The following is a 26,858-nucleotide window of genomic DNA, read 5'->3' on the forward strand; positions in this document are numbered from 1 at the left end:
AACATGGCATACATAGACAAAGACACAATTGCAAGATAATGGTTGGAACGCGAGTCTTTACAGGGTAATCAAGTCTTTACAGGTACAGTCAGTGTGAGTGGAGAGAGAGATAATCACAGGTTAAAGAGGTGTGAATTGTCTCAAGCCAGAACTGTTAGTAGGACTTTGCAAACCCAGGCCAAATGGTGGGGGTTACAGATAGAGTGACATGAACCCAAGATCCCGGCTGAGGCCGGATGATAGCCAAGTTCCACATGCATGGGTATAACCATAGGAGGATAGCTGATATAGCAACAGAGAAGCATCTACTACCATAACCACACCAAGGTGGAGAAAGCAGGCTCCCTCCCCCAAAAAGACAAGGCAGTGAAAAGGCTATTGTTAAAAATAACCCAAACAAAGAAGAACTGTTGCACTGAACTGCAGGTCTTGCCAAACCTGGAAATTTACCTGTGGATGGTAACTATGTGATGGATTTAGTTCAAAGATTATATAATTTTAGATGTTGTTTGAGAAAGGGGACATTTCTCAGTGTTCGGGAAATGTAGGTAGTTGGGAACAAGTGTTAATTTCATGAGATCATTGTTTATAGCCATTATTATAGCTAAGTTTACTATTGTAGTGTATTATAGTATTTCTTGTTCTGTGTTTTCTTTTATTAAATACTCTTTACAAGGTTGACTGGTTTGCATATCTTTTCTCACATTTACCGAATCAAAAATATACACCACTTAGAACCAGTGTTCCAAGTTACCCTTCTGGGTTTTGGGATACCCTCGCTTGTAACATCAGTGGGGTTCTTGACAGATTGAGGTAGGACCCAATGGATCTGTGCCAGCCACATGTTTCTTCTCATTATATATAAATTTTAATGTCTTGACGAATTTCATCCCAGTTTGCACCGTCCGTTATCGAGCGGTTTCCCCACTTTTCAGTCCATGTGGGTGTCATGTTTCAGGTCAAGTGAGACTCCAATGACAGCTCCAGTGACTCTTGCAGACTTTCCAATTACAGAGCAGTTTACTTCTTTTACCTAATGTGGTAACTGCAAGGATTGGCAACTACCAGTTAGTATATAACAAACTAACAGTTTATTTACAAGCAGATTAATACACAGAATACTTTCACAATGTTAACACTTACAGCACTCGGTACTTCCTAATGACCTTGTGCAAACCCCCTTCTTTGATCTCTGATGCTCTGTTGGGAGAGGGGGGTTGCTGCAGACCCAATGGGCCAAATGGCCTCTTTCTGCACTGCAAGGATTCTATAATTCAATGATCTCAAAGATCTCCAATTTAATCTCCTGGAGTCAATCACGCCCATTAAACTTGGTCCTTGGCCTGACATCACAATCAGTGTTGATCAGTGGACACCAGTAACTGTGCCAACTGCTGTCTGTAACTCACAGGGACTGTGGTCATTCCTACCTTTTTGGCTTCTACAGTATATGTAACTAGTCTTTGCTGCAGTCTTCATCAACCTCAGGGGCTGAACACCTTCTTTAAGTTACCGGTAAGTCCTCTCACTCACCACAGCAGCTGGCAGCCCTGTGTCTATCTTTTATTGTTATTCATTGTTATTCATTCATGGGACATGGGCATCGCTGGCTTATCCATCCCGAGTGGCCCAAGGGCAGTTAAGAGTCAACCACATTGTTGTGGCTCTTGAGTCACATGTAGGTCAGACCAGGTAAGGATGGCAGATAGAACATAGAACATGACAGCGCAGTACAGGCCCTTCGGCCCTCGATGTTGCGCCGACCTGTGAAACCAATCTAAAGCCCATCTAACCTACACTATTCCAATATCATCCATATGTTTATCCAATGACCATTTAAATGCCCTTAATGTTGGCGAGTCCACTACTGCTGCAGGCAGGGCATTCCATGCCCTTACTACTCTCTGAGTGAAGAACCTACCTCTAACATCTGTCCTATATCTATCACCCCTCAATTTAAAGCTATGTCCCCTCGTGTTAGCTATCACCATCTGAGGAAAAAGGCTCTCACTATCCACCCTGTCTAATCCTCTGATCATCTTGTATGCCTCTATTAAGTCACCTCTTAACCTTCTTCTCTCTAACGAAAACAACCTCAAGTCCTTCAGCCTTTCCTCATAAGACCTTCCCACCATACCAGGCAACATCCTGGTAAATCTCCTCTGCACCCTTTCCAATGCTTCCACATCCTTCCTAGAATGCGATGACCAGAACTGTACGCAATACTCCAAGTGCGGCTGCACCAGAGTTTCGTACAGCTGCAACATGACCTCCTGGCTCCGAAACTCAATCCCTCTACCAATAAAAGCTAACACTCCGTATGCCTTCTTAACAACCCTATCAACCTGGGTGCCAACTTTCAGGGATCTATGCATGTGGACACCCAGATCCCTCTGTTCATCCACACTACCAAGTATCTTACCATTAGCCCAGTACTCTGTAATCCTGTTACTCCTTCCAAAGTACATCACCTCACACTTTCCCGCATTGAACTCCATTTGCCACCTCTCAGCCCAGCCCTGCAGCTTATCTATGTCCCTCTGTAACCTGCAACATCCTTCTGCACTGTCCACAACTCCACCGACTTTAGTGTCATCTGCAAATTTATTAACCCATCCTTCTATGCCCTCATCCAGGTCAATTATAAAAATGACAAACAGCAGTGGCCCCAAAACAGATCCTTGTGGTACACCACTAGTAACTGAACGTGTGGAGGGCGTAGAAGGTCTGCAGAGAGATTTGGACAGGCTGAGTGAGTGGGCGAGGATCTGGCAGATGGAGTATAACGTTAACAAATGCGAGGTTATTCACTTTAGTAGAAATAATAGCAAATTGGATTATTATCTAAATGGAAAGAAATTACAACATGCTGCTGTGCAGAGGGACCTGGGGGTCCTTGTGCATGAGTCGCAAAAACCCAGTCTGCAGGTGCAACAGGTGATCAAGAAGGCAAATGGGATGTTGGCCTATATCGCAAGGGGGATAGAATATAAAAGCAGGGATGTCTTGCTGCATCTGTGCAGGGCATTGGTGAGGCCGCAGCTGGAATACTGTGTGCAGTATTGGTCCCCAATATATTTACGGAAGGATATATTGGCCTTGGAGGGAGTGCAGAGAAGGTTCACCAGGTTGATACCGGAGATGAGGGGTGTTGATTATGAGGAGAGACTGAGCAGATTGGGTTTGTACTCGTTGGAATTTAGAAGGCTGAGGGGGGATCTTATAGAGACCTATAAGATAATGAAGGGGCTGGATAGGGTAGAGGTGGAGAGATTCTTTCCACTTAGAAAGGAAACTAGAACTGGAGGGCACAGCCTCAAAATAAAGGGTGGTCAGTTTAGGACAGAGTTGAGGAGGAACTTCTTCTCTCAGAGGGTGGTGAATCTCTGGAATTCTCTGCCCACTGAAGTGGTGGAGGCTACCTCGTTGAATATGTTTAAATCACGGATAGATGGATTCCTGATTGGTAAGGGAATTAGGGGTTATAGGGATCAGGCGGGTAAGTGGAACTGATCCACTTCCGATCAGCCATGATCTTATCGAATGGCGGGGCAGGCTCGAGGGGCTAGATGGCCTACTCCTGCTCCTATTTCTTATGTTCTTATGTTCTTATGAACTCCAGGATGAACATTTCCCATCAACCACCACCCTCTGTCTTCTGACAGCTAGCCAATTCCTGATCCAAACCGCTAAATCACCCTCAATCCCATGCCTCCGTATCTTCTGCAATAGCTTACTGTGGGGAACCTTATCAAACGCTTTACTGAAATCCATATACACCACATCAACTGCTTTACCCTCATCCACCTCTTTGGTCACCTTCTCAAAGAACTCAATAAGGTTTGTGAGGCACGACCTACCCTTCACAAAACCATGTTGACTATCCCTAATCAAATTATTCCTTTCTAGATGATTATAAATCCTATCTCTTATAATCCTTTCCAATACTTTGCCCACAACAGAAGTAAGGCTCACCGGTCTATAATTACCAGCGTTGTCTCTGCTCCCCTTCTTGAACAAGGGGACAACATTTGCTATCCTCAGTCTTCTGGCACTATTCCTGTAGTCATGATGTGGAGATGCCGGCGTTGGACTGGGGTAAACACAGTAAGGAGTTTAACAACACCAGGTTAAAGTCCAACAGGTTTATTTGGTAGCAAAAGCCACACAAGCTTTCGGAGCTGCAAGCCCCTTCTTCAGGTGAGTGGGAATTCTGTTCACAAACAGAGCTTATAAAGACACAAACTCAATTTACAGAATAATGGTTGGAATGCGAATACTTACAACTAATCAAGTCTTTAAGAAACAAAACAGCATGAGTGGAGAGAGCATCAAGACAGGGGCTAAAAAGATGTGTATTGTCTCCAGACAAGACAGCCAGTGAAACTCTGCAGGTCCACGCAACTGTGGGAGTTACAAATAGTGTGACATGAACCCAATATCCCGGTTGAGGCCGTCCTCGTGTGTGCGGAACTTGGCTATCAGTTTCTGCTCAGCGACTCTGCGCCGTCGTGTAACATCCACCAGGTACACGGTACCTACTCTTGCAACTCGGCCAACGTTGTCTACCTGATACGCTGCAGGAAAGGATGTCCCGAGGCATGGTACATTGGGGAAACTATGCAGACGCTGCGACAACGGATGAATGAACACCGCTCGACAATCACCAGGGAAGACTGTTCTCTTCCTGTTGGGGAGCACTTCAGCGGTCACGGGCATTCGGCCTCTGATATTCGGGTAAGCGTTCTCCAAGGCAGGCTTCACGACACACGACGGCGCAGAGTCGCTGAGCAGAAACTGATAACCAAGTTCCGCACACACGAGGATGGCCTCAACCGGGATATTGGGTTCATGTCCCACTATTTGTAACCCCCACAGAGTTTCACTGGCTGTCTTGTCTGGTGACAATACACATCTTTTTAGCCTGTCTTGATGCTCTCTCCACTCATGCTGTTTTGTTTCTTAAAGACTTAATTAGTTGTAAGTATTCGCATTCCAACCATTATTCATGTAAATTGAGTTTGTGTCTTTATATGCCCTGTTTGTGAACAGAATTCCCACTCACCTGAAGAAGGGTCTTGCAGCTCCGAAAGCTTGTGTGGCTTTTGCTACCAAATAAACCTGTTGGACTTTAACCTGGTGTTGTTAAACTTCTTACTATTCCTGTAGACAATGACGACACAAAGATCAAAGCCAAAGGCTCTGCAATCTCCTCCCTAGTCTCCCAGAGAATCCTGGGACAAATCCCATCCGGCCCGCGGAACTTATCTATTTTCACACTTTCCAGAATTGCTAACACCTCCTCCTTATTAACCTCAATCCCGTCTAGTCCAATAACCTGTATCTCAGTATTCTCCTCGACAACATTGTCTTTTTCCTGCGTGAATACTGACAGAAAATATTCATTTAGCGCCTCTCCTATCTCTTCAGGCTCCACCCACAACTTCCCACTACTGTCCTTGACTGGCCCTAATCTTACCCTAGTCATTCTTTTACTCCTGACATACCTATAGAAAGCTTTAGGGTTTTCCTTGATCCTACCTGCCAAAGACTTCTCATGTCCCCTCCTGGCTCTTCTTAACTCTCTCTTTAGGTCCTTCCTGGCTAACTTGTAACACGGTAAGAAGTCTCACAACACCTGGTTAAAGTCCAACAGGTTTATTTGGTAGCAAATACCATAAGCTTTCGGAGCACTGCTCCTTCGTCGGATGGAGTGGAAATGTGCTCTCAAACAGTGCAAACAGACAAAATCAAGTTGCAGAATCAAGTTTGCTCCGAAAGCTTATGGTATTTGCTACCAAATAAACCTGTTGGACTTTAACTTGGTGTTCTGAGACTTCTTACCGTGTTCACCCCAGTCCAATGCCGGCATCTCCACATCATAACTTGTAACACTCAAGCGCCCTAACTGAGCCTTCATGTCTCATCTTTACATAAGTCTCCTTCTTCCTCTTCACAAGAGATTCAACTTCTTTAGTAAACCACGGTTCCCTCGCTCGACCACTTCCTCCCTGCCTGACAGGTACATACTTATCAAGGACACGCAGTAGCTGTTCCTTGAACAAGCTCCACATTTTGATTGTGCCCATCCCCTGCAGTTTCCTTCCCCAAACTATGCATCCTAAATCTCGCCTAATCGCATCATAATTTCCTTTCCCCCAGCTATAACTCTTGCCCTTTGGTATATACCTATCCCTTTCCATCGGTAAAGTAAACGTAACCGAATTGTGGTCACTGTCACCAAAGTGCTCACCTACCTCCAAATCTAACACCTGGTCTGGTTCATTACCTAGTACCAAATCCAGTGTGGCCTCGCCTCTTGTTGGCCTATCTACATACTGTGTCAGGAAACCCTCCTGCACACATTGGACAAAAACTGACCCCTCCGGTAAATATTTGTAAAGTTAAAGTCCCCCATAACAACTACCCTGTTACGTTCGCTCCTATCCAGAATCATCTTTGCAATCCTTTCCTCTACATCTCTGGAACTTTTCGGAGGCCTATAGAAAACTCCCAACAGGGTGACCTCTCCTTTCCTGTTTCTAACCTCAGCCCATTATTCCTCAGTAGACGAGTCCTCATCAAACGTCCTTTCTGCCACTGTAATACTGTCCTTGACAAACAATGCCACACCTCCCCTTCTTTTCCCACCTTCCCTGCTATTACTAAAACATCTAAACCCCGGAACCTGCAACAACCATTCCTGTCCCTGCTCTAACCATTTCCTTCCCTAAAGGACATTAGTGAACCTGATGGGTTTTTCCGACAATTGACAATGGTTTCATGATAGAAACATAGAAACATAGAAAACTACAGCACAAAACAGACCCTTCGGCCCCACAAGTTGTGCCGAACATATCCCTACCTTTTAGGCCTACCTATAACCCTCCATTCTATTAAGTCCCATGTACTCATCCAGGAGTCTCTTAAAAGACCCTATTGAGTTTGCCTCCACCACCACTGACGGCAGCCGATTCCACTCGCCCACCACCCTCTGTGTGAAAAACTTCCCCCTAACATTTCCCCTGTACCTACCCCCCCAGCACCTTAAACCTGTGTCCTCTCGTAGCAGACATTTCCACCCTGGGAAAAAGCCTCTGAGAGTCCACCCGATCTATACCTCTCAACATCTTATATACCTCTATTAGGTTTCCTCTCATTCTACGTCTCTCCAAGGAGTAAAGACTGAGCTCCCTCAGCCTATCCTCATAAGGCATGCCACTCAATCCAGGCAACATCCTTGTAAATCTCTTCTGCACCCTTTCAATCTTTTCCACATCCTTCCTGTAATGAGGCGACCAGAACTGAGCACAGTACTCCAAGTGGGGTCTGACGAGGGTCTTATATAGCTGCATCATTATCCCCGGACTCCTAAACTCAATCCCTCGATTGATAAAGGCCAGCACACCATACGCCTTCTTAACCACCTCCTCCACCTGCGGGGCCGATTTCAGAGTCCTGTGGACCCGGACCCCAAGGTCCTTCTGATCCTCTACCGTACTAAGAGTCTTTCCCTTTATATTGTACTCCTTCATCCCATTCGACCTGCCAAAATGGACCACTACGCATTTATCTGGGTTGAAGTCCATCTGCCACTTCTCCGCCCAGTCTTGCATATTATCTATGTCCCTCTGTAACTTCTGACATCCCTCCAGACTATCCACAACCCCACCAACCTTCGTGTCGTCGGCAAACTTACCAAGCCATCCCTCCACTTCCTCATCCAGGTCAGTTATGAAAATGACAAACAGCAAGGGTCCCAGAACAGATCCCTGGGGCACACCATTGGTGACCGACCTCCAATTAGAAAAAGACCCATCTATACACACTCTCTGCCTCCTTTGGGCAAGCCAGTTCTGGATCCACAGGGCAGCAGCCCCTTGGATCCCATGCCCTCTCACTTTTTCGAGTAGATTCAGTAGATTCTTAATTCCAGATTTTATTTTTATTGAATTCAAATTCCACCAGCTGCCGTGATGGGATTCGAACTCAGATCCGTCGAACATTAGTTGAGTTTCTGGATTCATGGCCTAGCAATAATAGCACAAGGCCGCTGTTTCTCCTAGAATCCCTACAGTGCAGACAGAGGCCATTCAACCTGGGTCCCTGGCTCTGTGAGGCAACAGTGCTAACCACTGTGCCATGGTGCCACCCATAGCTGTGCAGGACAGAGGTCTTGGACCAAGGTCTATGTGGCAGCCACCACGCTACCATTGTGACCTTGGTGCGTTGGCCTGTCAGTGCAATCATCTCAATCTGAAGACAGACTCCTCCATGGAGCCTTGCAATCTAAGGAATGCACCAGACATCCCTTCCTGATTTTCCTTGGCCTTGCCTCTGGAGCTCCAGCTACAGGCATGACAGAGTCTAGAGGTTTGTTATCTGACTCGGGCTCAGCAGATTCCAGTAATCCGATGAGTGCCGGCACCTGGGATGTCCCTGCCACCGCCTGCTGTGGATCAGGTCATAGAGTCATCGAGGTTTACAGCATGGAAACAGGCTCATCAGCCCAACTTGTCCATGCTGCCCCTTTTTTAACCCCTATGCTAGTTCCAATTGCCCACGCTTGACTCATATCCCTCCATACCCATCTTACCCATGTAACTGTCTCAACGCTTTTTAAAAGATAGAATTGTACCCACCTCTACCACTGCCTCTGGCAGCTTGTTCCAGACACTCACCATCCTCTGTGTGAAACAATTGCCCCTCTGGACCCTTTTGCATCTCTGCCCTCTCACCTTAAACCTATGCCCTCTAGTTTTAGTCTCCCCTACCTTTGGGAAAAGATATTGACTATCTAGCTGATCTATGCCCCTCATTATTTTATAGACCTCTATAAGATCATCCCTAAGCCTCCTACGCTCCAATGAAAAAAGTCCCAGTCTATCCAGCCTCTCCTTATGAAGGGGACGACTTTTATGCTTAATATCATGGACATTTTTACGCGTTTATACCGAATCTATTTTGCCCAGCAATGAATGATGGAAATATTGTCAGCAGCTCACAGCAATGCGATGACTCATGGAGAGGTTCCTTGCACCCTCTAATCACTACAGACAGTTTTAATCATTTTAGACTCCACGCAGGGAAACATAGACAATAGCTCAACTGGGGCGGCACGGTAGCACAGTGGTTAGCACTGCTGCTTCACAGCTCCAGGAACCTGGGTTCGATTCCCGGCTTGGGTCACTGTCTGTGTGGAGTTTTCACATTCTCCTCGTGTCTGCGTGGGTTTCCTCCGGGTGCTCCGGTTTCCTCCCACAGTCCAAAGATGTGCGGGTTAGGTTGATTGTCCATGCTAAAATTGCCCTTAGTGTCCTGGGATGCGTAGGTTAGAGGGATTAGCGGGTAAACGTGTAGGGATATAGGAGTAGGGCCTGGGTGGGATTGTGGTCGGTGCAGACTTGATGGGCCGAATGAGCCTGTTTCTGCATTGTAGGGTTTCTATGATTAGATTATACAAAGAGTTCAAATCACAAAGGGAACTCTCCAGAAAGAGATCGGCCCGGGGAAATAGGATCACTTCACCATTAGCCACAGATCAACCCCACCTATCTATACTGGCTTTTCAATACTTCGCTATTGTGTCACCGCTGTGTGTTAATTGCTGATTGTTTTAGCAGGTACTGATCGCGTAACTTGTAGTAAATGACAATAACCCACGTGGGTCCCATTCATGCTATCAGCAACCGCTTTGAATGAGCCCATTACCATACGCTTGGCGCGAAGTTCAAAACCCTATAAATTGTAAAGCGCACACTGGCCAGGGGAAGCAGTTGGCGAGCAGCTGTGTTCCCCCAGGCCTGTGGTTTGTTATTTTGGACAGGGAATAAAGCTTGTGTTGCCTTTTGTACTGTACTCATGTCTGCTTGTCTTTTATGCTGGTAGGAAGCAAAAACTTCCCCTTACACCTTATAACTCAAACCATCAAGTCCCGGTAGCATCCTAGTAAATGTTTTCTGCACTCTTTCTAGTTTAATAATATCCTTTCTATAATAGGGTGACCAGAACTGTACACAGTATTCCAAGTGTGGCCTTACCAATGTCTTGTACAATTTCAACAAAACGTCCCAACTCCTGAATTCAATGTTCTGACCAATGAAACCAAGCATGCCGAATGCCTTCTTCACCACTCTGTCCACCTGTGACTCCACTTTCAAGGAGCTATGAACCTGTACCCCTAGATCTCTTTGTTCTATAACTAGTGTGATGTGCTCACAGATTGTAACCCAGAGGTTGCCCTTGGACAAGGTCCCACTCAGGTGTGTGTCTCCCTGCCGGTGGAGGGTGTGGATGAGCAATGTGTTGGCTCTTCTAATTTGGGATGTGTGAATTCATGGTCCATGCTGCTCCCAGGGCTGGAGCAAGGACCTGGCTCGTGAACCCCCTCAGCTGTTTCCCAGATGTGCCTGAAAAAGTAAGGAAAGGTCATTAGTACATGTCAAGGACCTGAGAAACAGGAGACATCACTCACAGCATTGTAGTCTAATCAATGCTGCAGTGCTGCATCTTCACTGGCTGAGCTCTGCTGAATTCACCATCAGCACAGAACGGTCCACATTCCCCCCTCGCCGGCTGAATGGCTCTGCCCTCAAAATCCATGAGGACTTTCAGTTCTGGCATCCCTCATGGATCTCTCCCTCTTGGTGAATGCCATCTTGTCCCATGAAGACAGATGAAGAATAGGTAAGCAGGACGCATGCCAGGACAGATGATAAGGTAGGTGTGGACGGTGAGTAGGACCAGGGACATGATGAGGACATGACCCGCATGGGAAATGAAGATGTGTGTGGGAGATTTAGTGATGGTGTCCTTCGAGGTGGCATTGAAAGATTTGATTTTGATTTGATTTGATTGGATTTATCATTGTCACATGTATTAGTATACTGTTTCTTGCGCGCTATACAGACAAAGCATACTGTACATAGAGAAGGAAAGAAGAGAGTGCAGAATGCAGTGTTACAGTCATAGCTATGGTGTAGAGGAAGATCAACTTAATGCGAGGTAGGTCCAAGTAGGTGGAAGAGAGTATGTCTGGGTGTGTGGGGTCCTTGATTGTGCTGGCTGCTTTTCCAAGGCAGCGGGAAGTGTAGATAGACATTCTCAATGGATGGGAGGCTATTTTGTGTGATAGACTGGGCTTTGTTCACGACCCTTTGTAGTTTATTGCAGTCTTAGGTCAGAGCAGGAGCCATACCAAGCTGTGAACCAGAAAGAATGTTTTCTATGGTGCATCTGTAAAGGTTGGTGAGAGTTGTAGTGGACATGCCATATTTCCTTAACCTCCTGAGAAAATAGAACATAGAACATAGAACATTACAGCGCAGAACAGGCCCTTCGGCCCACGATGTTGCACCGACCAGTTAAAAAAAAAACTGTGACCCTCCAACCTAAACCAATTTCTTTTCGTCCATGAACCTATCTACGGATCTCTTAAACGCCCCCAAACTAGGCGCATTTACAACTGATGCTGGCAGGGCATTCCAATCCCTCACCACCCTCTGGGTAAAGAACCTACCCCTGACATCGGTTCTATAACTACCCCCCCTCAATTTAAAGCCATGCCCCCTCGTGCTGGATTTCTCCATCAGAGGAAAAAGGCTATCACTATCCACCCTATCTAAACCTCTAATCATCTTATATGTTTCAATAAGATCCCCTCTTAGCCGTCGCCTTTCCAGCGAAAACAATCCCAAATCCCTCAGCCTCTCCTCATAGGATCTCCCCTCCATACCAGGCAACATCCTGGTAAACCTCCTCTGCACCCTCTCCAAAGCCTCCACATCCTTCCTGTAATGTGGGGACCAGAACTGCACACAGTACTCCAAGTGCGGCCGCACCAGAGTTGTGTACAGTTGCAACATAACGCTACGACTCCTAAATTCAATCCCCCTACCAATAAACGCCAAGACACCATATGCCTTCTTAACAACCTTATCTACTTGATTCCCAACTTTCAGGGATCTATGCACACATACACCTAGATCCCTCTGCTCCTCCACACTATTCAAAGTCCTCCCGTTAGCCCTATACTCAACACATCTGTTATTCCTACCAAAGTGAATTACCTCACACTTCTCCGCATTAAACTCCATCCGCCACCTCTCGGCCCAACTTTGCAACCTGTCTAAGTCTTCCTGCAAACTACGACACCCTTCCTCACTGTCTACCACACCACCGACTTTGGTGTCATCAGCAAATTTGCTAATCCACCCAACTATACCCTCATCCAGATCATTAATAAATATTACAAACAGCAGTGGCCCCAAAACAGATCCCTGAGGTACACCACTTGTAACCGCACTCCATGATGAATATTTACTATCAACCACCACCCTCTGTTTCCTATCCGCTAGCCAATTCCTGATCCAATTTCCTAGATCACCCCCAATCCCATACATCTGCATTTTCTGCAGAAGCCTACCATGGTGAACCTTATCAAATAGAGACGTTAGTGGGCTTTCTTAACTATAGCTGGCATGGAGGGACAGGACAGGTGATCTGGACACCTAACAACTTGAAGCTCTCGACTATTTCTACTTCATCCCCCATTGATGTAGACAGGGACATGTTCTCCTTTACGCTTCCTGAAGTCGCTGACAATCTCCTTCATTTTGTTGACATTGAGGGAGAGATTATTGTTGCCGCACCAGTTCCCCAGATTCTCTATCTCATTCCTGTACTCTGTCTCGTTATTGTTTGAGATCCAACCCACCACAATGATGTCATCAGCAAACTTGAAAATCGAGTTGGAGGGGGATTTGGCCATATAGTCATAGGTGTAAGAGGAGTATAGTAGGGGGGGCTAAGGACACGGCCTTGTGGGGCACCAGTGTTGAGGATGATCGTGGAGGAGGTGTTGTTGTCAATCCTTACTGATTACGGTCTGTGGTTTAGGAAGTCTCGGATCCAGTCGCAGAGGGAGGAGCCGAGGCCCAGGCCATGGAGTTTGGAGATGAGTTTCATAGGAATAATGGTGTTGAAGGCTGAGCTGTAGTCAATAAATAGGAGTCTGACATAAGTGTCTTTGTTATCTAGGTGTTCCAGTGTTGAGCGCAGGGCCAGGGAGATGGCGTCTGCTGTGGACCTGTTGTGGTGACAGGCGATCTGTAGTGGATCCAGGCAACCTGGGAGGTAGGAATTGACTTGTGCCATGACGAACCTTTTGAAGCATTTCATAATGATGGATGTCAGAACCATCGGATGATAATTATTAAGGCACACTGCCTGGCTTTTCTTTGGTACCAGGATAATGGTCGTTTTCTTGAAGCAGGTAGGGACCTCAGATTGGTGGAAAGAGAGGTTGAAGATGTCTGCGAATACCCCCGCTAGCTGATGCGCACAGGATCTGAGTGGTCGTCTCCAGGTACCCCATCCGGGCCAGATGCTTTCCGTGGGTTGACTTTTGAGAAGGCTGCTCTGATGTCTGCGATGGTGACCTCGGATACAGGTTTGACCAATCATCGACACGGATGCCATCATCTCACGTGAGAACACCATCTACCAGGTACACGGTACCTACTCTTGCAACTCGGCCAACGTTGTCTACCTGATACGCTGCAGGAAAGGATGCCCCTGAGGCATGGTACATTGGGGAGACCATGCAGACGCTACGACAACGAATGAATGAACACCGCTCAACAATCACCAGGCAAGACTGTTCTCTTCCTGTTGGGGAGCACTTCAGCGGTCACGGGCATTCGGCCTCTGATCTTCGGGTGAGCGTTCTCCAAGGCGGCCTTCACGACACACAACAGCGCAGAGTCGCTGAGCAGAAACTGATAGCCAAGTTCCGCACACATGAGGACAGCCTAAACCGGGATGTTGGGTTTATGTCACACTATCAGTAACCCCCACAGCTTGCCTTCTGGACTTGCAGAATCTCACTGGCTGTCCTGTCTGGAGACAATACACATCTCTTTAACCTGTGCTTAATGCTCCCTCCACTCACATTGTCTGTATCTTTAAGACCTGGTTGGCTGTAGAGATTCGCATTCTAATCAGTATTCTGTAACTTGATTTTGTGTCTCTGTGCCCTGTTTGAGAGAAGCTTTCCACTCCATCTGACGAAGGAGCAGCGCTCCGAAAGCTAATGGCATTTGCTACCAAATAAACCTGTTGGACTTTAACCTGGTGTTGTTAAGACTCTTACTGTGTTTACCCCAGTCCAACGCCGGCATCTGCACATCATTTCTTGTATAGGTCAGGGTCAGACCTGGACTTCAGCAAGCAGTGGATATCCCTGTTTATCCACTGTTTCCAGTTGGGAAACACGCAGATTTGCTTCTTTGGCTTCTTTGGAATGATATTCCTGTGGCCATGTAATGGGTTTGTGAGTTTGTGAATTCAGCAAGAAGTCTCACAACACCAGGTTAAAGTCCAACAGGTTGATTTGGAATCATGAGCTTTCGGAGCACTGCCCCTTCGTCAGGTGAATTGTGAGTGATGAGAAGAGTGACTTATCCTAAAGTAATAGAGGACGTCATTCATTCTCTAGCAGCAGTGGATAACTATCCCTTTTTGCCGGGTGTTGGTGATGACCACTGCGGCCACCCTTGCTGCATTTGTCACCTTTGTCGCAGGCCTCCATCTCGAGCTTTGGTCGAGTACATCACATCACACCATCCAGGGAGGAGTGCTCAAGGGAGGAGTGCTAATTCTAAGTGCTGAATGTTTCCTGGCTCTGGCAGCCATGAATTTCCAGCAAATTCCAAAGAGCACCTGCTGTGTACAGGGGAGGCCTTTAAATATGGTGCCCAGATCACTGAAGCACTGAACTGATGGTGAACGGGAAAATCAGAGGCCACCTATCACTGATCCAGTGTCCAACCCATGGCTGTAACGTTCCTTCACCAAGTGCTGTACTATATGGGGGGAAAAGCCACAGTTGCCATCGGGGGGACTAAATGCCACTTCCCCACCCAAAATCAAACATTGCCAATTTCTGAGACAATTTCATCCAGGTTCCTAAGACCATAGAGCTATAACTAAATAAATAATATTGGCTTTAACAAGCTACGCTCTGAAGCAGTTTACTTTGGGAGAATGGATAATTCCCCAAAAACATTTAGACCCTGAATACACAACTGCGACCCTGCCAACAGAAAGATATGCAGAAAATATGAGGGCAAATGCCATCTTCCCAAGAAATGTAGAAGTTGAACAGAGAGGGAAGCCTGGCATAAAGGAAAGAGAACGGAAAGTAGCACAACTGAGACAAGTTGAAGAAGATGCAGAGAGTGAGGGCATAAATGACAATGCTGACATGTTTCCGGTCAATGGCAGTAATCACGAGAAAGTTCCGGTGATTGTTGTAGATTCGGGCAATGACATCAGTGTCATCTACAGAGCACTATGGGAGGAACTGAACACAAAGAAAATTAAGTGGATATCTCGGAAATTTGTCAAAAAGCCCTATCTAAAAGCTCACTCCAAAGTTTTGGATGCTTCATTGTGAATTTGCGAATTGAGGGTCAGAATGTAGAGGTAGAACTCATAGTGATTGAGGAGAATGCAGAACCTTTCCTGAGCTGAGAAACTGACTGAGCCTTGGAGATGCGACACATTCGATTGAAAGTGAATTCTCTGAATTCACAAAGTTTGCTCCACTGTTTCAAGGATATTACACAACCGTGAATTGGGATTAACCATTCATGAGAACGCGAGGCCTGTAGCTCGGTCTATATTCTGAACACCTTCTTGGTCGAGAAAGAGCGTTGAAGCAAAGTTCAAGGAATTAATTGACCAAGACATCATCTAGCTATTTGAAGGACCAACAATAAATAGTGATTTCTTGTACATATAACAGAGGAGGAGGTGCTGGAAGCCTTAAAGTGCACCAAGGTAGATAAATTCCCGGGACCTGATGAAATGTATCCCAGGACATTGTGGGAGGAAATTGCAAGACCCTAGCAGAGATATTTGAATCATTGCTAGTCACAGGTGAGGTGCCTGAAGATTGGAGAGTGGCAAATGTTGTGCCTTTGTTTAAGAAGGGCTGCAGGGAAAAGCCTGGGAACTACAAGCTGGTGAGGTTCACATCTGTAATGGGTAAGTTGTTAGAAGGTATTTTGAGAGGCAGGATCTGCAAGCATTTAGAGATGCAAGGACTGACTAGGGACAGTCAGCATGGCTTTGTGAATGGAAAATCATGTCTCACAAATTTAATTGAGTCTTTTGAAGCGGTAACCAAGAAGGTAGATGAGGGCAGTGCAGTTGATGTTGTCTACATGGACATTAGCAAGGCCTTTGACAAGATACCACATGGTAGGTTGTTGCTTAAGGTTAAATCTCACGGGATCCAGGGTGCCAAATGGATACAAAATTGGCTTGATGACAGAAGACAGAGAGTGGTTGTTTTTCAAACTGGAGGCCTGTGACCAGTGGTGTGCCTCAGGGATCAGTGCTGGGTGCACTGCTATTTGTCATTTTTATCAATGATTTGTATGAGAATTTAGTAGGCATGGTTAGTACGTTTGCAGATGACACCAAGATTGGTGGCACAGTGGACAGTGAAGAAAGTTATCTAGGATTGCAATGGGATCTCGATCAATTGGGCCAGTGGGCTGATGAATGGCAGATGGAGTTTAATTTAGATAAATGCGAGGTGATGCATTTTGGTAGATTGAACCAGGGCAGGACTTACTCAGTTAATGGTAGGGCGTTGGGGAGAGTTATAGAACAAAGAGATCATAGAAAATCATAGAAAAATCATAGAAACCCTACAGTGCAGAAGGAGGCCATTCGGCCCATCGAATCTGCACCAACCACAATCCCACCCAGATCTAGGGGTACAAGTTCATAGCTCCTTGAAAGTGGAGTCACAGATGGACAGGGTGGTGAAGAAGGCATTCGGCATAACAAAGAACAAAGAACAAAGAACAGTACAGCACAGGAAACAGGCCCTTCGGCCCTCCAAGCCTGTGCCGCTCCTTGGTCCAACTAGACCAATCGTTTGTATCCCTCCATTCCCAGGCTGCTCATGTGACTATCCAGGTAAGTCTTAAACGATGTCAGCGTGTCTGCCTCCACCACCCTACTTGGCAGCGCATTCCAGGCCCCCACCACCCTCTGTGTAAAAAACGTCCCTCTGATATCTGAGTTATACTTCGCCCCTCTCAGCTTGAGCCCGTGACCCCTCGTGATCGTCACCTCCGACCTGGGAAAAAGCTTCCCACTGTTCACCCTATCTATACCCTTCATAATCTTGTACACCTCTATTAGATCTCCCCTCATTCTCTGTCTTTCCAGGGAGAACAACCCCAGTTTACCCAATCTCTCCTCATAGCTAAGACCCTCCATACCAGGCAACATCCTGGTAAACCTTCTCTGCACTCTCTCTAACGCCTCCACGTCCTTCTGGTAGTGCGGCGACCAGAACTGGACGCAGTACTCCAAATGTGGCCTAACCAGCGTTCTATACAGCTGCATCATCAGACTCCAGCTTTTATACTCTATACCCCATCCTATAAAGGCAAGCATACCATATGCCTTCTTCACCACCTTCTCCACCTGTGTTGCCACCTTCAAGGATTTGTGGACTTGCACACCTAGGTCCCTTTGTGTTTCTATACTCCTGATGACTCTGCCATTTATTGTATAACTCCTCCCTACATTATTTCTTCCAAAATGCATGCTTGGTTTCATTGGTCAGAACATTGAATTCAGGAGTTGGGATGTCTTGTTGAAGTTGTTCAAGACATTGGTAATGCCACACTTGGAATACTGTGTACAGTTCTGGTCACCCTATTATAGAAAGGATATTATTAAACTAGAAAGAGTGCAGAAAGGATTTACTCGGATGCTACCGGGACTTGATGGTTTGAGTTATAAGGAGATACTGGACAGACTGGGACTTTTTTCTCTGGAGCGTAGGAGGCTGAGGGATGATCTTATAGAGGTCTATAAAATAATGAGGGGCATAGACAAGGTAGACAGTCAATATCTTTTCCCAAAGGTAGGGGAGACTAAAACTAGAGGGCATCGGTTTAAGGTGAGAGGGGAAAGATACAAAAAGGTCCAGAGGGGCAATTGTTTCACACAGAGGGTGGTGAGTGTCTGGAACGAGCTGCCAGAGGTAGTAGTAGATGCAGGTACAGTTTTGTCTTTTAAAAAGCATTTAGACAGTTACATGGGTAAGATGGATATAGAGGGATATGGGCCAAATGCAGTCAATTGGGACTAGTTTAGGATTAAAAAAGGGGCAGCATGGACAAGTTGGGCCGAAGGACCTGTTTCCATGCTGTAAACCTTTCTGATGCTCTGACTCTAACACCTTGGGTGAGCCTGTTTTGACCATGCCAAGACCAAATGCTGATGTCAGACTGTGTGTTGATATGTGAGAAATGAATGAAATTGCACAGAGAAAAGTTCAACCAATTCTCACTTTGGATGAAGGCTTCAAGAGTTGTCATCAAACAAGGTATTTTCTAAAAATGGGAATGCCACCTGAAGCTTCATCCTGATTCAAGGGAGGTGACAAATTCTGTCATTCATTGTGGACTTTACTTCTTTTCATTTATTCATGGATGCGGGCTTCACTGGCTCGGACAGCATTCATTGCCCATCTGTAAATGCCCTTAGAAGGTGGTGATGAGTTGCCTTCTTGAACTGCCCCATTCCATGATACAAGATTTGAGATCAATACGGCACCAGAGATTTGCCAACACAATATTCATAAAGTGAAACCACAGCATCTCACAAACAACCAATAACTTATTATTCAAGGAGGCAGTAGAGAGGAAGAACATGAGAGGTAGAGATTGGTATTGGTTAGATTGCAGTTAGTAAATGCAGAAAAGTACTTTCTGGGTCTTGCCAGAGATAACTTTCATTCGGCATAAACTGGGCCAGTGAGCCGAGGAATGACAAATGGAGCTCAATTCAGATAAATGCGAGGTGTTGCATTTTGGTAAGACAAACCAAGGCAGGATCTAACAGGAAGCAGAGAGTTGGGATAAATGGGTGCTTTTCTGGTTGGCAGTTGGTGACCAGTGGCGTGTCGCAGGGATCGGTGCTGGGGCCTCAATTGTTTACCATTTACATAGATGATCTGGAGGAGGGGACTGAATCTAGGGTATTCAAGTTTGCTGATGACATGAAGGTGAGTGGGAAAGCGAATTGCGTGGAGGACGCAGAAAGTCTGCAGAGAGATTTGGATAGGCTGAGCGAGTGGGCGAGGATCTGGCAGATGGAATATAACGTTAGCAAATGTGAGGTTATCCACTTTGGAAGAAATAATAGTAAATTGGAGTATTATTTAAATGGAGAAAAATTACATCATGCGACTGTGCAGAGGGACCTGGGGGTCCTTGTGCACGAATCGCAAAAACTCAGTCTGCAGGTGCAGCAGGTGATCAAGAAGGCGAATGGAATGTTGGCCTTTATCGCGAGGGGGATAGAATATAAAAGCAGGGAGGTCTTGCTGCAACTGTACAAGGCACTGGTGAGGCCGCAACTGGAACACTGTGTGCAGTTTTGGTCCCCTTATTTGCGAAAGGATATATTGGCCTTGGAGGGAGTGCAGAGAAGGTTCACCAGGTTGATACCAGAGATGAGGGGTGTAGCTTATGAGGAGAGATTAAACAGATTGGGTCTGTACTCGTTGGAGTTTAGAAGGATGAGGGGTGATCTTATAGAGACATATAAGATAATGAAGGGGCTGGATAGGGTAGAGGTGGAGAGATTCTTTCCACTTAGAAGGGAAACCAGAACTAGAGGGCACAGCCTCAAAATAAGGGGGGGGTGGTTCAGAACAGAGTTGAGGGGGAACTTCTTCTCTCAGAGGGTAGTGAATCTCTGGAATTCTCTGCCCATTGAAGTGGTGGAGGCTTCCTCGTTGAATATGTTTAAATCACGGGTAGATAGTTTTCTGATCGATAAGGGAATTAGGGGATATGGGGAGCAGGCGGGTAAGTGGAACTGATTCGCTTCAGATCAGCCATGATCTTGTTGAATGGCGGGGCAGGCTCGAAGGGCCAGATGGCCTACTCCTGCTCCTATTTCTTATGTTCTTATGTTCTTAGGACTTAGACAGTTAATGGTAGGGCCCTGGGGAGTGTTGTCAAACAGAGAGACCTCGGGGAGCAGGTACATAGTTCCTTGAAAGTGCCATCACAGGTAGATAGCGAGGCGAAGAAGACTTTTGGCACACTTGCCTTCAGCGGGCAGAGCATTGAGTACAGGAGTTCGGATGTTATGTTATGTTACAACTGTACAAGACATTGGTAAGGCCACATTTGGGGTACTGTGCGCAATTCTGGTCTCCCTGCTATAGGAAGGATGTTCTTAAACTGGAAAGGATGCAAAAAAGATTTACAAGGATGCTAGCGGGACTGGAACATTTGAATTATAAGGAGAGGCTGGATAGGCTGGGACTTTTTTCCCTGGAGCGTAGGAGGATGAGGGGTGACCTTATAGAAGTCTATAAAATCATGAGGGGCAGAGATAAGGTGAATACTCTAAGTCTTTTCCCCAGGGTAGGGGAGTTCAAAACTAGAGGGGTTAAGTTTAAGGTGAGTGGGGAAAGATTTAAAAGGAACATGAGGAGCAACTTTTTCACACAGAGGGTGGTGCATGTATGGAATGAGCTGCCAGAGGAAGTGGTAGAGGTGGATACAATTACAACATTTAAAAGACATTTGGACAGATAACATAAATGGGAAAAGTTTAGAGGGATATGGGCAAAATGCAGGCAAATGGGACTAGTTCAGTTTAGGAAACCTGGTCAGCATGAACGAGTTGGGCCGAAGGGCCTGCTTCCGTGCTGCATATCCCTATGACTCTATGATTATAACTCATAAGCAGCAGAATCAATCCATATGAAGACAGGATAAGGCAATAGCAGAGGCATCTGAAACACAAAATTCCAACAAACCTTTCTGGGACTTGTGAACTATTGTACAATGCACATCCCAAACCTCAGAACCCTGGCTGAACCATTGAGGATGTTAAGATCCAGGCCAGAAACTCAAAGGTGTTTTATGAAGGTAGCCTGGACCCTAAGTTTTTAGATTTGAATTTGCCACGGGTGAGATGTTTCACTCTCTCTGTGCTGAAAGTTCCGGGACTGTGAAACCTCAGAGATTTAATCCAACATTCAAAGCAACAATTCACAGCAGGCGTTAAAAAGCTGCAAACCTAGCATCACCTGAGCATACTTGCTTTCCGTGTCAAGTCTAGAGAAGGGTGTCTGACTATGGGATGGTTTTTGACTTGGAACAATATAGATAGTTAGCTGTTAAGGTTTATGTTATGTTACGTTTAAATCTTGTGATTGGTAAAAGAACAAAAAACAAAGAAAATTACAGCACAGGAACAGGCCCTTCGGCCCTCCAAGCCTGCACCGACCATGCTGCCCATCTGAAACAAAGCCTCCTACCCTTCCGGGGACCATACCCCTCTATTCCCATCCTATTCAAGTATTTGTCCAAGACGCCCCTTATAAGCCACTATCATATCTGCTTCCACTACCTCCCCCAGCAGCGAGTTCCAGGCACCCACCACCCTCTGTGTAAAAAACTTGCCTCATACATCTCCTTTAAACCTTGTCCCTCACACCTTAAACCTGTGCCCCCTAGTAATTGACTCTTCCACCCTGGGAAAAAGTTATGCTAATTCTTTTTATTATATGTTAATTGTGTTTTTAAATAAGCTTTGTTTGATAAAAGTGGGTCACTTGAATCATACCTGGAGTGAAACACCTTCTGATCATCAAGAATTAGGGGGCATAAGTTGGGAACAGAAACTGTCAGAGAAAGGAACTAATGAAAAGTGGAATTTTTTCAAGGAACAAATACTGGATGTCCTTGATAGGTATGTTCCTGTCAGGCAGGGAGGAAATGGCCGAGTGAGGGAACCATGGTTCACAAAAGAGGTGGAATGTCTTGTGAAAAGGAAGAGGGAAGCTTATGTCGGGATGAGGAAATAAGGTTCAGATGGCTCGATTGAGGGTTACAAGTTAGCAAGGAATGAGCTGAAAAAGGGGCTTAGGAGAGCTAGGAGGGGACATGAGAAGTCCTTGGCGGGTCGGATCAAGGAAAACCCCAAGGCTTTTTACTCTTATGTGAGGAATAAAAGAATGACCAGGGTGAGGTTAGGGCCGGTCAAGGACAGTAGTGGGAACTTGTGTATGGAGTCAGTAGAGATAGGCGAGGTGATGAATGAATACTTTTCTTCAGTGTTCACCAAGGAGAGGGGCCATGTTTTTGAGGAAGAGAAGGTGTTACAGGCTAATAGGCTGGAGGAAATAGATGTTCGGAGGGAGGATGTCTTGGCAGTTTTGAATAAACTGAAGGTCGATAAGTCCCCTGGGCCTGATGAAATGTATCCTAGGATTCTTTGGGAGGCAAGGGATGAGATTGCAGAGCCTTTGGCGTTGATCTTTGGGTCCTCGCTGTCCACGGGGATGGTGCCAGAGGACTGGAGAATGGCGAATGTTGTTCCTCTGTTTAAGAAAGGGAATAGAAATGACCCTGGTAATTATAGACCGGTTAGTCTTACTTCGGTGGTTGGTAAATTGATGGAAAGGGTCCTTAGGGATGGGATTTACGACCATTTAGAAAGATGCGGATTAATCCGAGATAGTCAGCACGGATTCGTGAAGGGCAAGTCGTGCCTCACAAATTTGATAGAATTTTTTGAGGAGGTAACTAAGTGTGTTGATGAAGGTAGGGCAGTTGATGTCATATACATGGATTTTAGTAAGGCGTTTGATAAGGTCCCCCATGGTCGGCTTATGATGAAAGTGAGGAGGTGTGGGATAGAGGGAAAGTTGGCCGATTGGATAGGCAACTGGCTGTCTGACCGAAGACAGAGGGTGGTGGTCGATGGAAAATTTTCGGATTGGAGGCAGGTTGCTAGCAGTGTGCCGCAGGGATCAGTGCTTGGTCCTCTGCTCTTTGTGATTTTTATTAATGACTTAGAGGAGGGGGCTGAAGGGTGGATCAGTAAATTTGCTGATGACACCAAGATTGGTGGAGTAGTGGATGAGGTGGAGGGCTGTTGTAGGCTGCAAAGAGACATAGATAGGATGCAAAGCTGGGCTGAAAAATGGCAAATGGAGTTTAACCCTGATAAATGTGAGGTGATTCATTTTGGTAGGACAAATTTAAATGTGGATTACAGGGTCAAAGGTAGGGTTCTGAAGACTGTGGAGGAACAGAGAGATCTTGGGGTCCATATCCACAGATCTCTAAAGGTTGCCACTCAAGTGGATAGAGCTGTGAAGAAGGCCTGTAGTGTGTTAGCTTTTATTAACAGGGGGTTGGAGTTTAAGAGCCGTGGGGTTATGCTGCAACTGTACAGGACCTTGGTGAGACCACATTTGGAATATTGTGTGCAGTTCTGGTCACCTCACTATAGGAAGGATGTGGAAGCGCTGGAAGGAGTGCAGAGGAGATTTACCAGGATGCTGCCTGGTTTGGAGGGTAGGTCATATGAGGAAAGGTTGAGGGAGCTAGGGCTATTCTCTCTGGAGCGGAGGAGGCTGAGGGGAGACTTAATAGAGGTGTATAAAATGATGAAGGGGATAGATAGAGTGAACGTTCAAAGACTATTTCCTCGGGTGGATGGAGCTATTACAAGGGGGCATAACTATAGGGTTCGTGGTGGGAGATACAGGACGGATATCAGAGGTAGGTTCTTTACGCAGAGAGTGGTTGGGGTGTGGAATGGACTGCCTGCAGTGATAGTGGAGTCAGACACTTTAGAAACATTTAAGCGGTTATTGGATAGGCACATGGAGCACACCAGGATGATAGGGAGTGGGATAGCTTGATCTTGGTTTCAGATAAAGTTCGGCACAACATCGTGGGCCGAAGGGCCTGTTCTGTGCTGTACTGTTCTATGTTCTATCCATGCCAATTCAAATTCAGCTCCTATTTATTGACTGCAGCTCAGCCTTCAACAAGGCTGTGTCCTCAGCCCCCTACTATGCTCCTTATACACTTATCACGGTGTGGCCAAATTCCCATTCAACTCGATTTTCAAGTTTGCTTGTAACACCACCATAGTGGGTCAGATCTCAAACAATGACGAGACAGAGTCCAGGAATAAGATAGAGAATCTGCTGAACTGGTGCAATGACAATAATCTCTCCCTCAATGTGGCCTATACAACTAACCTGCACACCTTGAGGCACTAAAGGACAGTTGAGCATGGCCAATTCACGTAACCTGCACATCTTTGGAGCGTGGTAGGAAAGTGGAGCACCCAGACAAAACCTATGCAGACTCAGGGGGAACATGCAAACTCCACATGGACAACCACCCAAGGCCAGAATCGAACCCCGGACCCTGGCGCTGTGAGACAGCAGTGTTAACCACTGTGCCGCTGTGCCAGACATTGTAATGAAATATTTATTCTCAGGATCTGTGTGCAGTGCCAGGCAATATCAATCATCAAGCAAACAAAATCCATTTTCTTCCCTTGTTTCTCTTCCCAAAATTTATTTCCCTCTATTTAGTTTTATTGATCTCCTGGCTGTAACTAATCTTAGAATGATTGATGTCAGAAAAGTACGTATCATAAATAATTACAGTAACTGACTAACATATATTGTGTAAATAATACAGAACATGTCTGTGAATAATTAAAATCAACATACCTTCACAAAGGTGATTGGAGTTTCTTTGTAAGTTGATAAAAATGATTTTCTTGGCTATCTAATGTGCCAGACACAAGAAGGACTCACTCACAGGATTCTACAATGTTTAGTAACATGAGCTGCACCAGAGAAAAGGCTGTCCAGTGTGTGGTTTGGCCTGACAAACAACAATATATGTTCTGTAACTTGAGAAGCATGTTGCAAGGCATTAAGAAATTTAAAGGAGAAAATGCAGAATACGCACAAAAAGTGACTCAAGCATGCTGGAGAAAATCCCACAGCTTACAGACAGTCGCTCCATGAGTAAATATTACACACCACACCAGCAAAGTTAGCTTGCGAACAGAAATTGCAACATTACTGTAGTTTGTTCAATCTGTGGAACTCTTTGCCGCAGAAGGCTGTAGAGGGCCAGGTCATTGAGTGTCTTTAAGACAGAGATAGATAGGTTCATGATTAATAAGGGGATCAGGGGTTGTGGGGAAAAGGCAGGAGAATGGGGATGAGAAAAATATCAGCCATGATTGAATGGCGGAGCAGACTCGATGGGCCGAGTGGCCTAATTCTGCTCCTAGGTCTTATGGTTTTATGGTCTTAAAGTTTTGAAAATTGTCATTTGAAAAAGAAATACATCAATTCAACAGTTTTCAGGATTAAAAAGGGGAGTACTGGGAAGACAGCAAAAAATATATATTGAGCAGTCTCGAGTCACTCATGTCTGCAAGAGAAATGGTGGGTCAACCAGAATCCATGGGTACTTTCAATGAAGAAAAGGAATCATGAAGTTATAGTCAGCACGGATTTGTGAAGGGCAAGTCGTGACTCACAAATTTGATTGAATTTTTTGAGGAGGTAACTAAGTGTGTTGATGAAGGTAGAGCAGTTGATGTCATATACATGGATTTTAGTAAGGCATTTGATAAGGTCCCCCATGGTCGGCTTATGATGAAAGTGAGGAGGTGTGGGATAGAGGGAAAGTTGGCCGATTGGATAGGTAACTGGCTATCTGATCGAAGACAGAGGGTGGTGGTGGATGGAAAATTTTCGGACTGGAGGCAGGTTGCTAGCGGAGTGCCGCAGAGATCAGTGCTTGGTCCTCTGCTCTTTGTGATTTTTATTAATGACTTAGAGGAGGGGGCTGGAGGGTGGATCAGTAAATTTGCTGATGACACCAAGATTGGTGGAGTAGTGGATGAGGTGGAGGGCTGTTGTAGGCTGCAAAGAGACATAGATAGGATGCAAAGCTGAGCTGAAAAATGGCAAATGGAGTTTAACCCTGATAAATGTGAGGTGATTCATTTTGGTAGGACTAATTTCAATGTGGATTACAGGGTCAAAGGTAGGGTTCTGAAGACTGTGGAGGAACAGAGAGATCTTGGGGTCCATATCCACAGATCTCTAAAGGTTGCCACTCAAGTGGATAGAGCTATGAAGAAGGCCTACAGTGTGTTAGCTTTTATTAACAGGGGGTTGGAGTTTAAGAGCCGTGGGGTTATGCTGCAACTGTACAGGACCTTGGTGAGACCACATTTGGAATATTGTGTGCAGTTCTGGTCACCTCACTATAAGAAGGATGTGGAAGCGCTGGAAAGAGTGCAGAGGAGATTTACCAGGATGCTGCCTGGTTTGGAGGGTAGGTCTTATGAGGAAAGGTTGAGGGAGCTAGGGCTGTTCTCTCTGGAGCGGAGGAGGCTGAGGGGATAGATAGAGTGAACATTCAAAGACTATTTCCTCGGGTGGATGGAGCTATTACAAGGGGGCATAACTATAGGGTTCATGGTGGGAGATATAGGAAGGATATCAGAGGTAGGTTCTTTACGCAGAGAGTGGTTGGGGTGTGGAATGGCCTGCCTGCAGTGATAGTGGAGTCAGACACTTTAGGAACATTTAAGCGGTTATTGGATAGGCACATGGAGCACACCAGGATGATAGGGAGTGGGATAGCTTGATCTTGGTTTCAGATAAAGCTCGGCACAACATCGTGGGCCGAATGGCCTGTTCTGTGCTGTACTGTTCTATGTTCTATGTTCTTGTGTTGGGCATTTTCAGAACCTTGTACAAGCAAATGAATTTGCAAACGGGTTACCAGCTTTCCGCCATACAATTGGAAATAAAACTTTCAATTTGCTCCAGTACTTGGTTCAACCAACAAAGTCAGGAACCAAAGCTTACAATGACTGGAAAAAAACCTTGAAGAACATTACTCTCCAAAAACACTGATCATCACAAAACAGTTCAGGTTTCACTAAAGGAA

The 26,858-nt window shown here is 45.7% G+C and overlaps 1 protein-coding gene across 2 annotated transcripts in view; it reads right to left on the minus strand.

Moving 5' to 3' along the window:
- LOC144503452 (C-X-C chemokine receptor type 2-like) overlaps window positions 1-24,753 on the minus strand; it is a 28,345-nt gene extending 3,592 nt beyond the window's left edge. The window contains exons 1-2 of one of the 2 annotated variants that reach the window (XM_078227778.1): window positions 24,605-24,753; window positions 10,041-10,409 (exon numbers count right to left, since the gene is read on the minus strand). The gene's annotated coding sequence lies outside the window, so the exon portion shown is untranslated. The remainder of the gene's footprint in view (window positions 1-10,040; window positions 10,410-24,604) is intronic. The other variant, XM_078227779.1, reaches the window with a different exon arrangement.
- Window positions 24,754-26,858: the final 2,105 nt, after the last annotated feature.

This window comes from Mustelus asterias, chromosome 14 (assembly GCF_964213995.1).
Source record: "Mustelus asterias chromosome 14, sMusAst1.hap1.1, whole genome shotgun sequence".
In the NCBI taxonomy this organism is placed as follows: domain Eukaryota; kingdom Metazoa; phylum Chordata; class Chondrichthyes; order Carcharhiniformes; family Triakidae; genus Mustelus; species Mustelus asterias.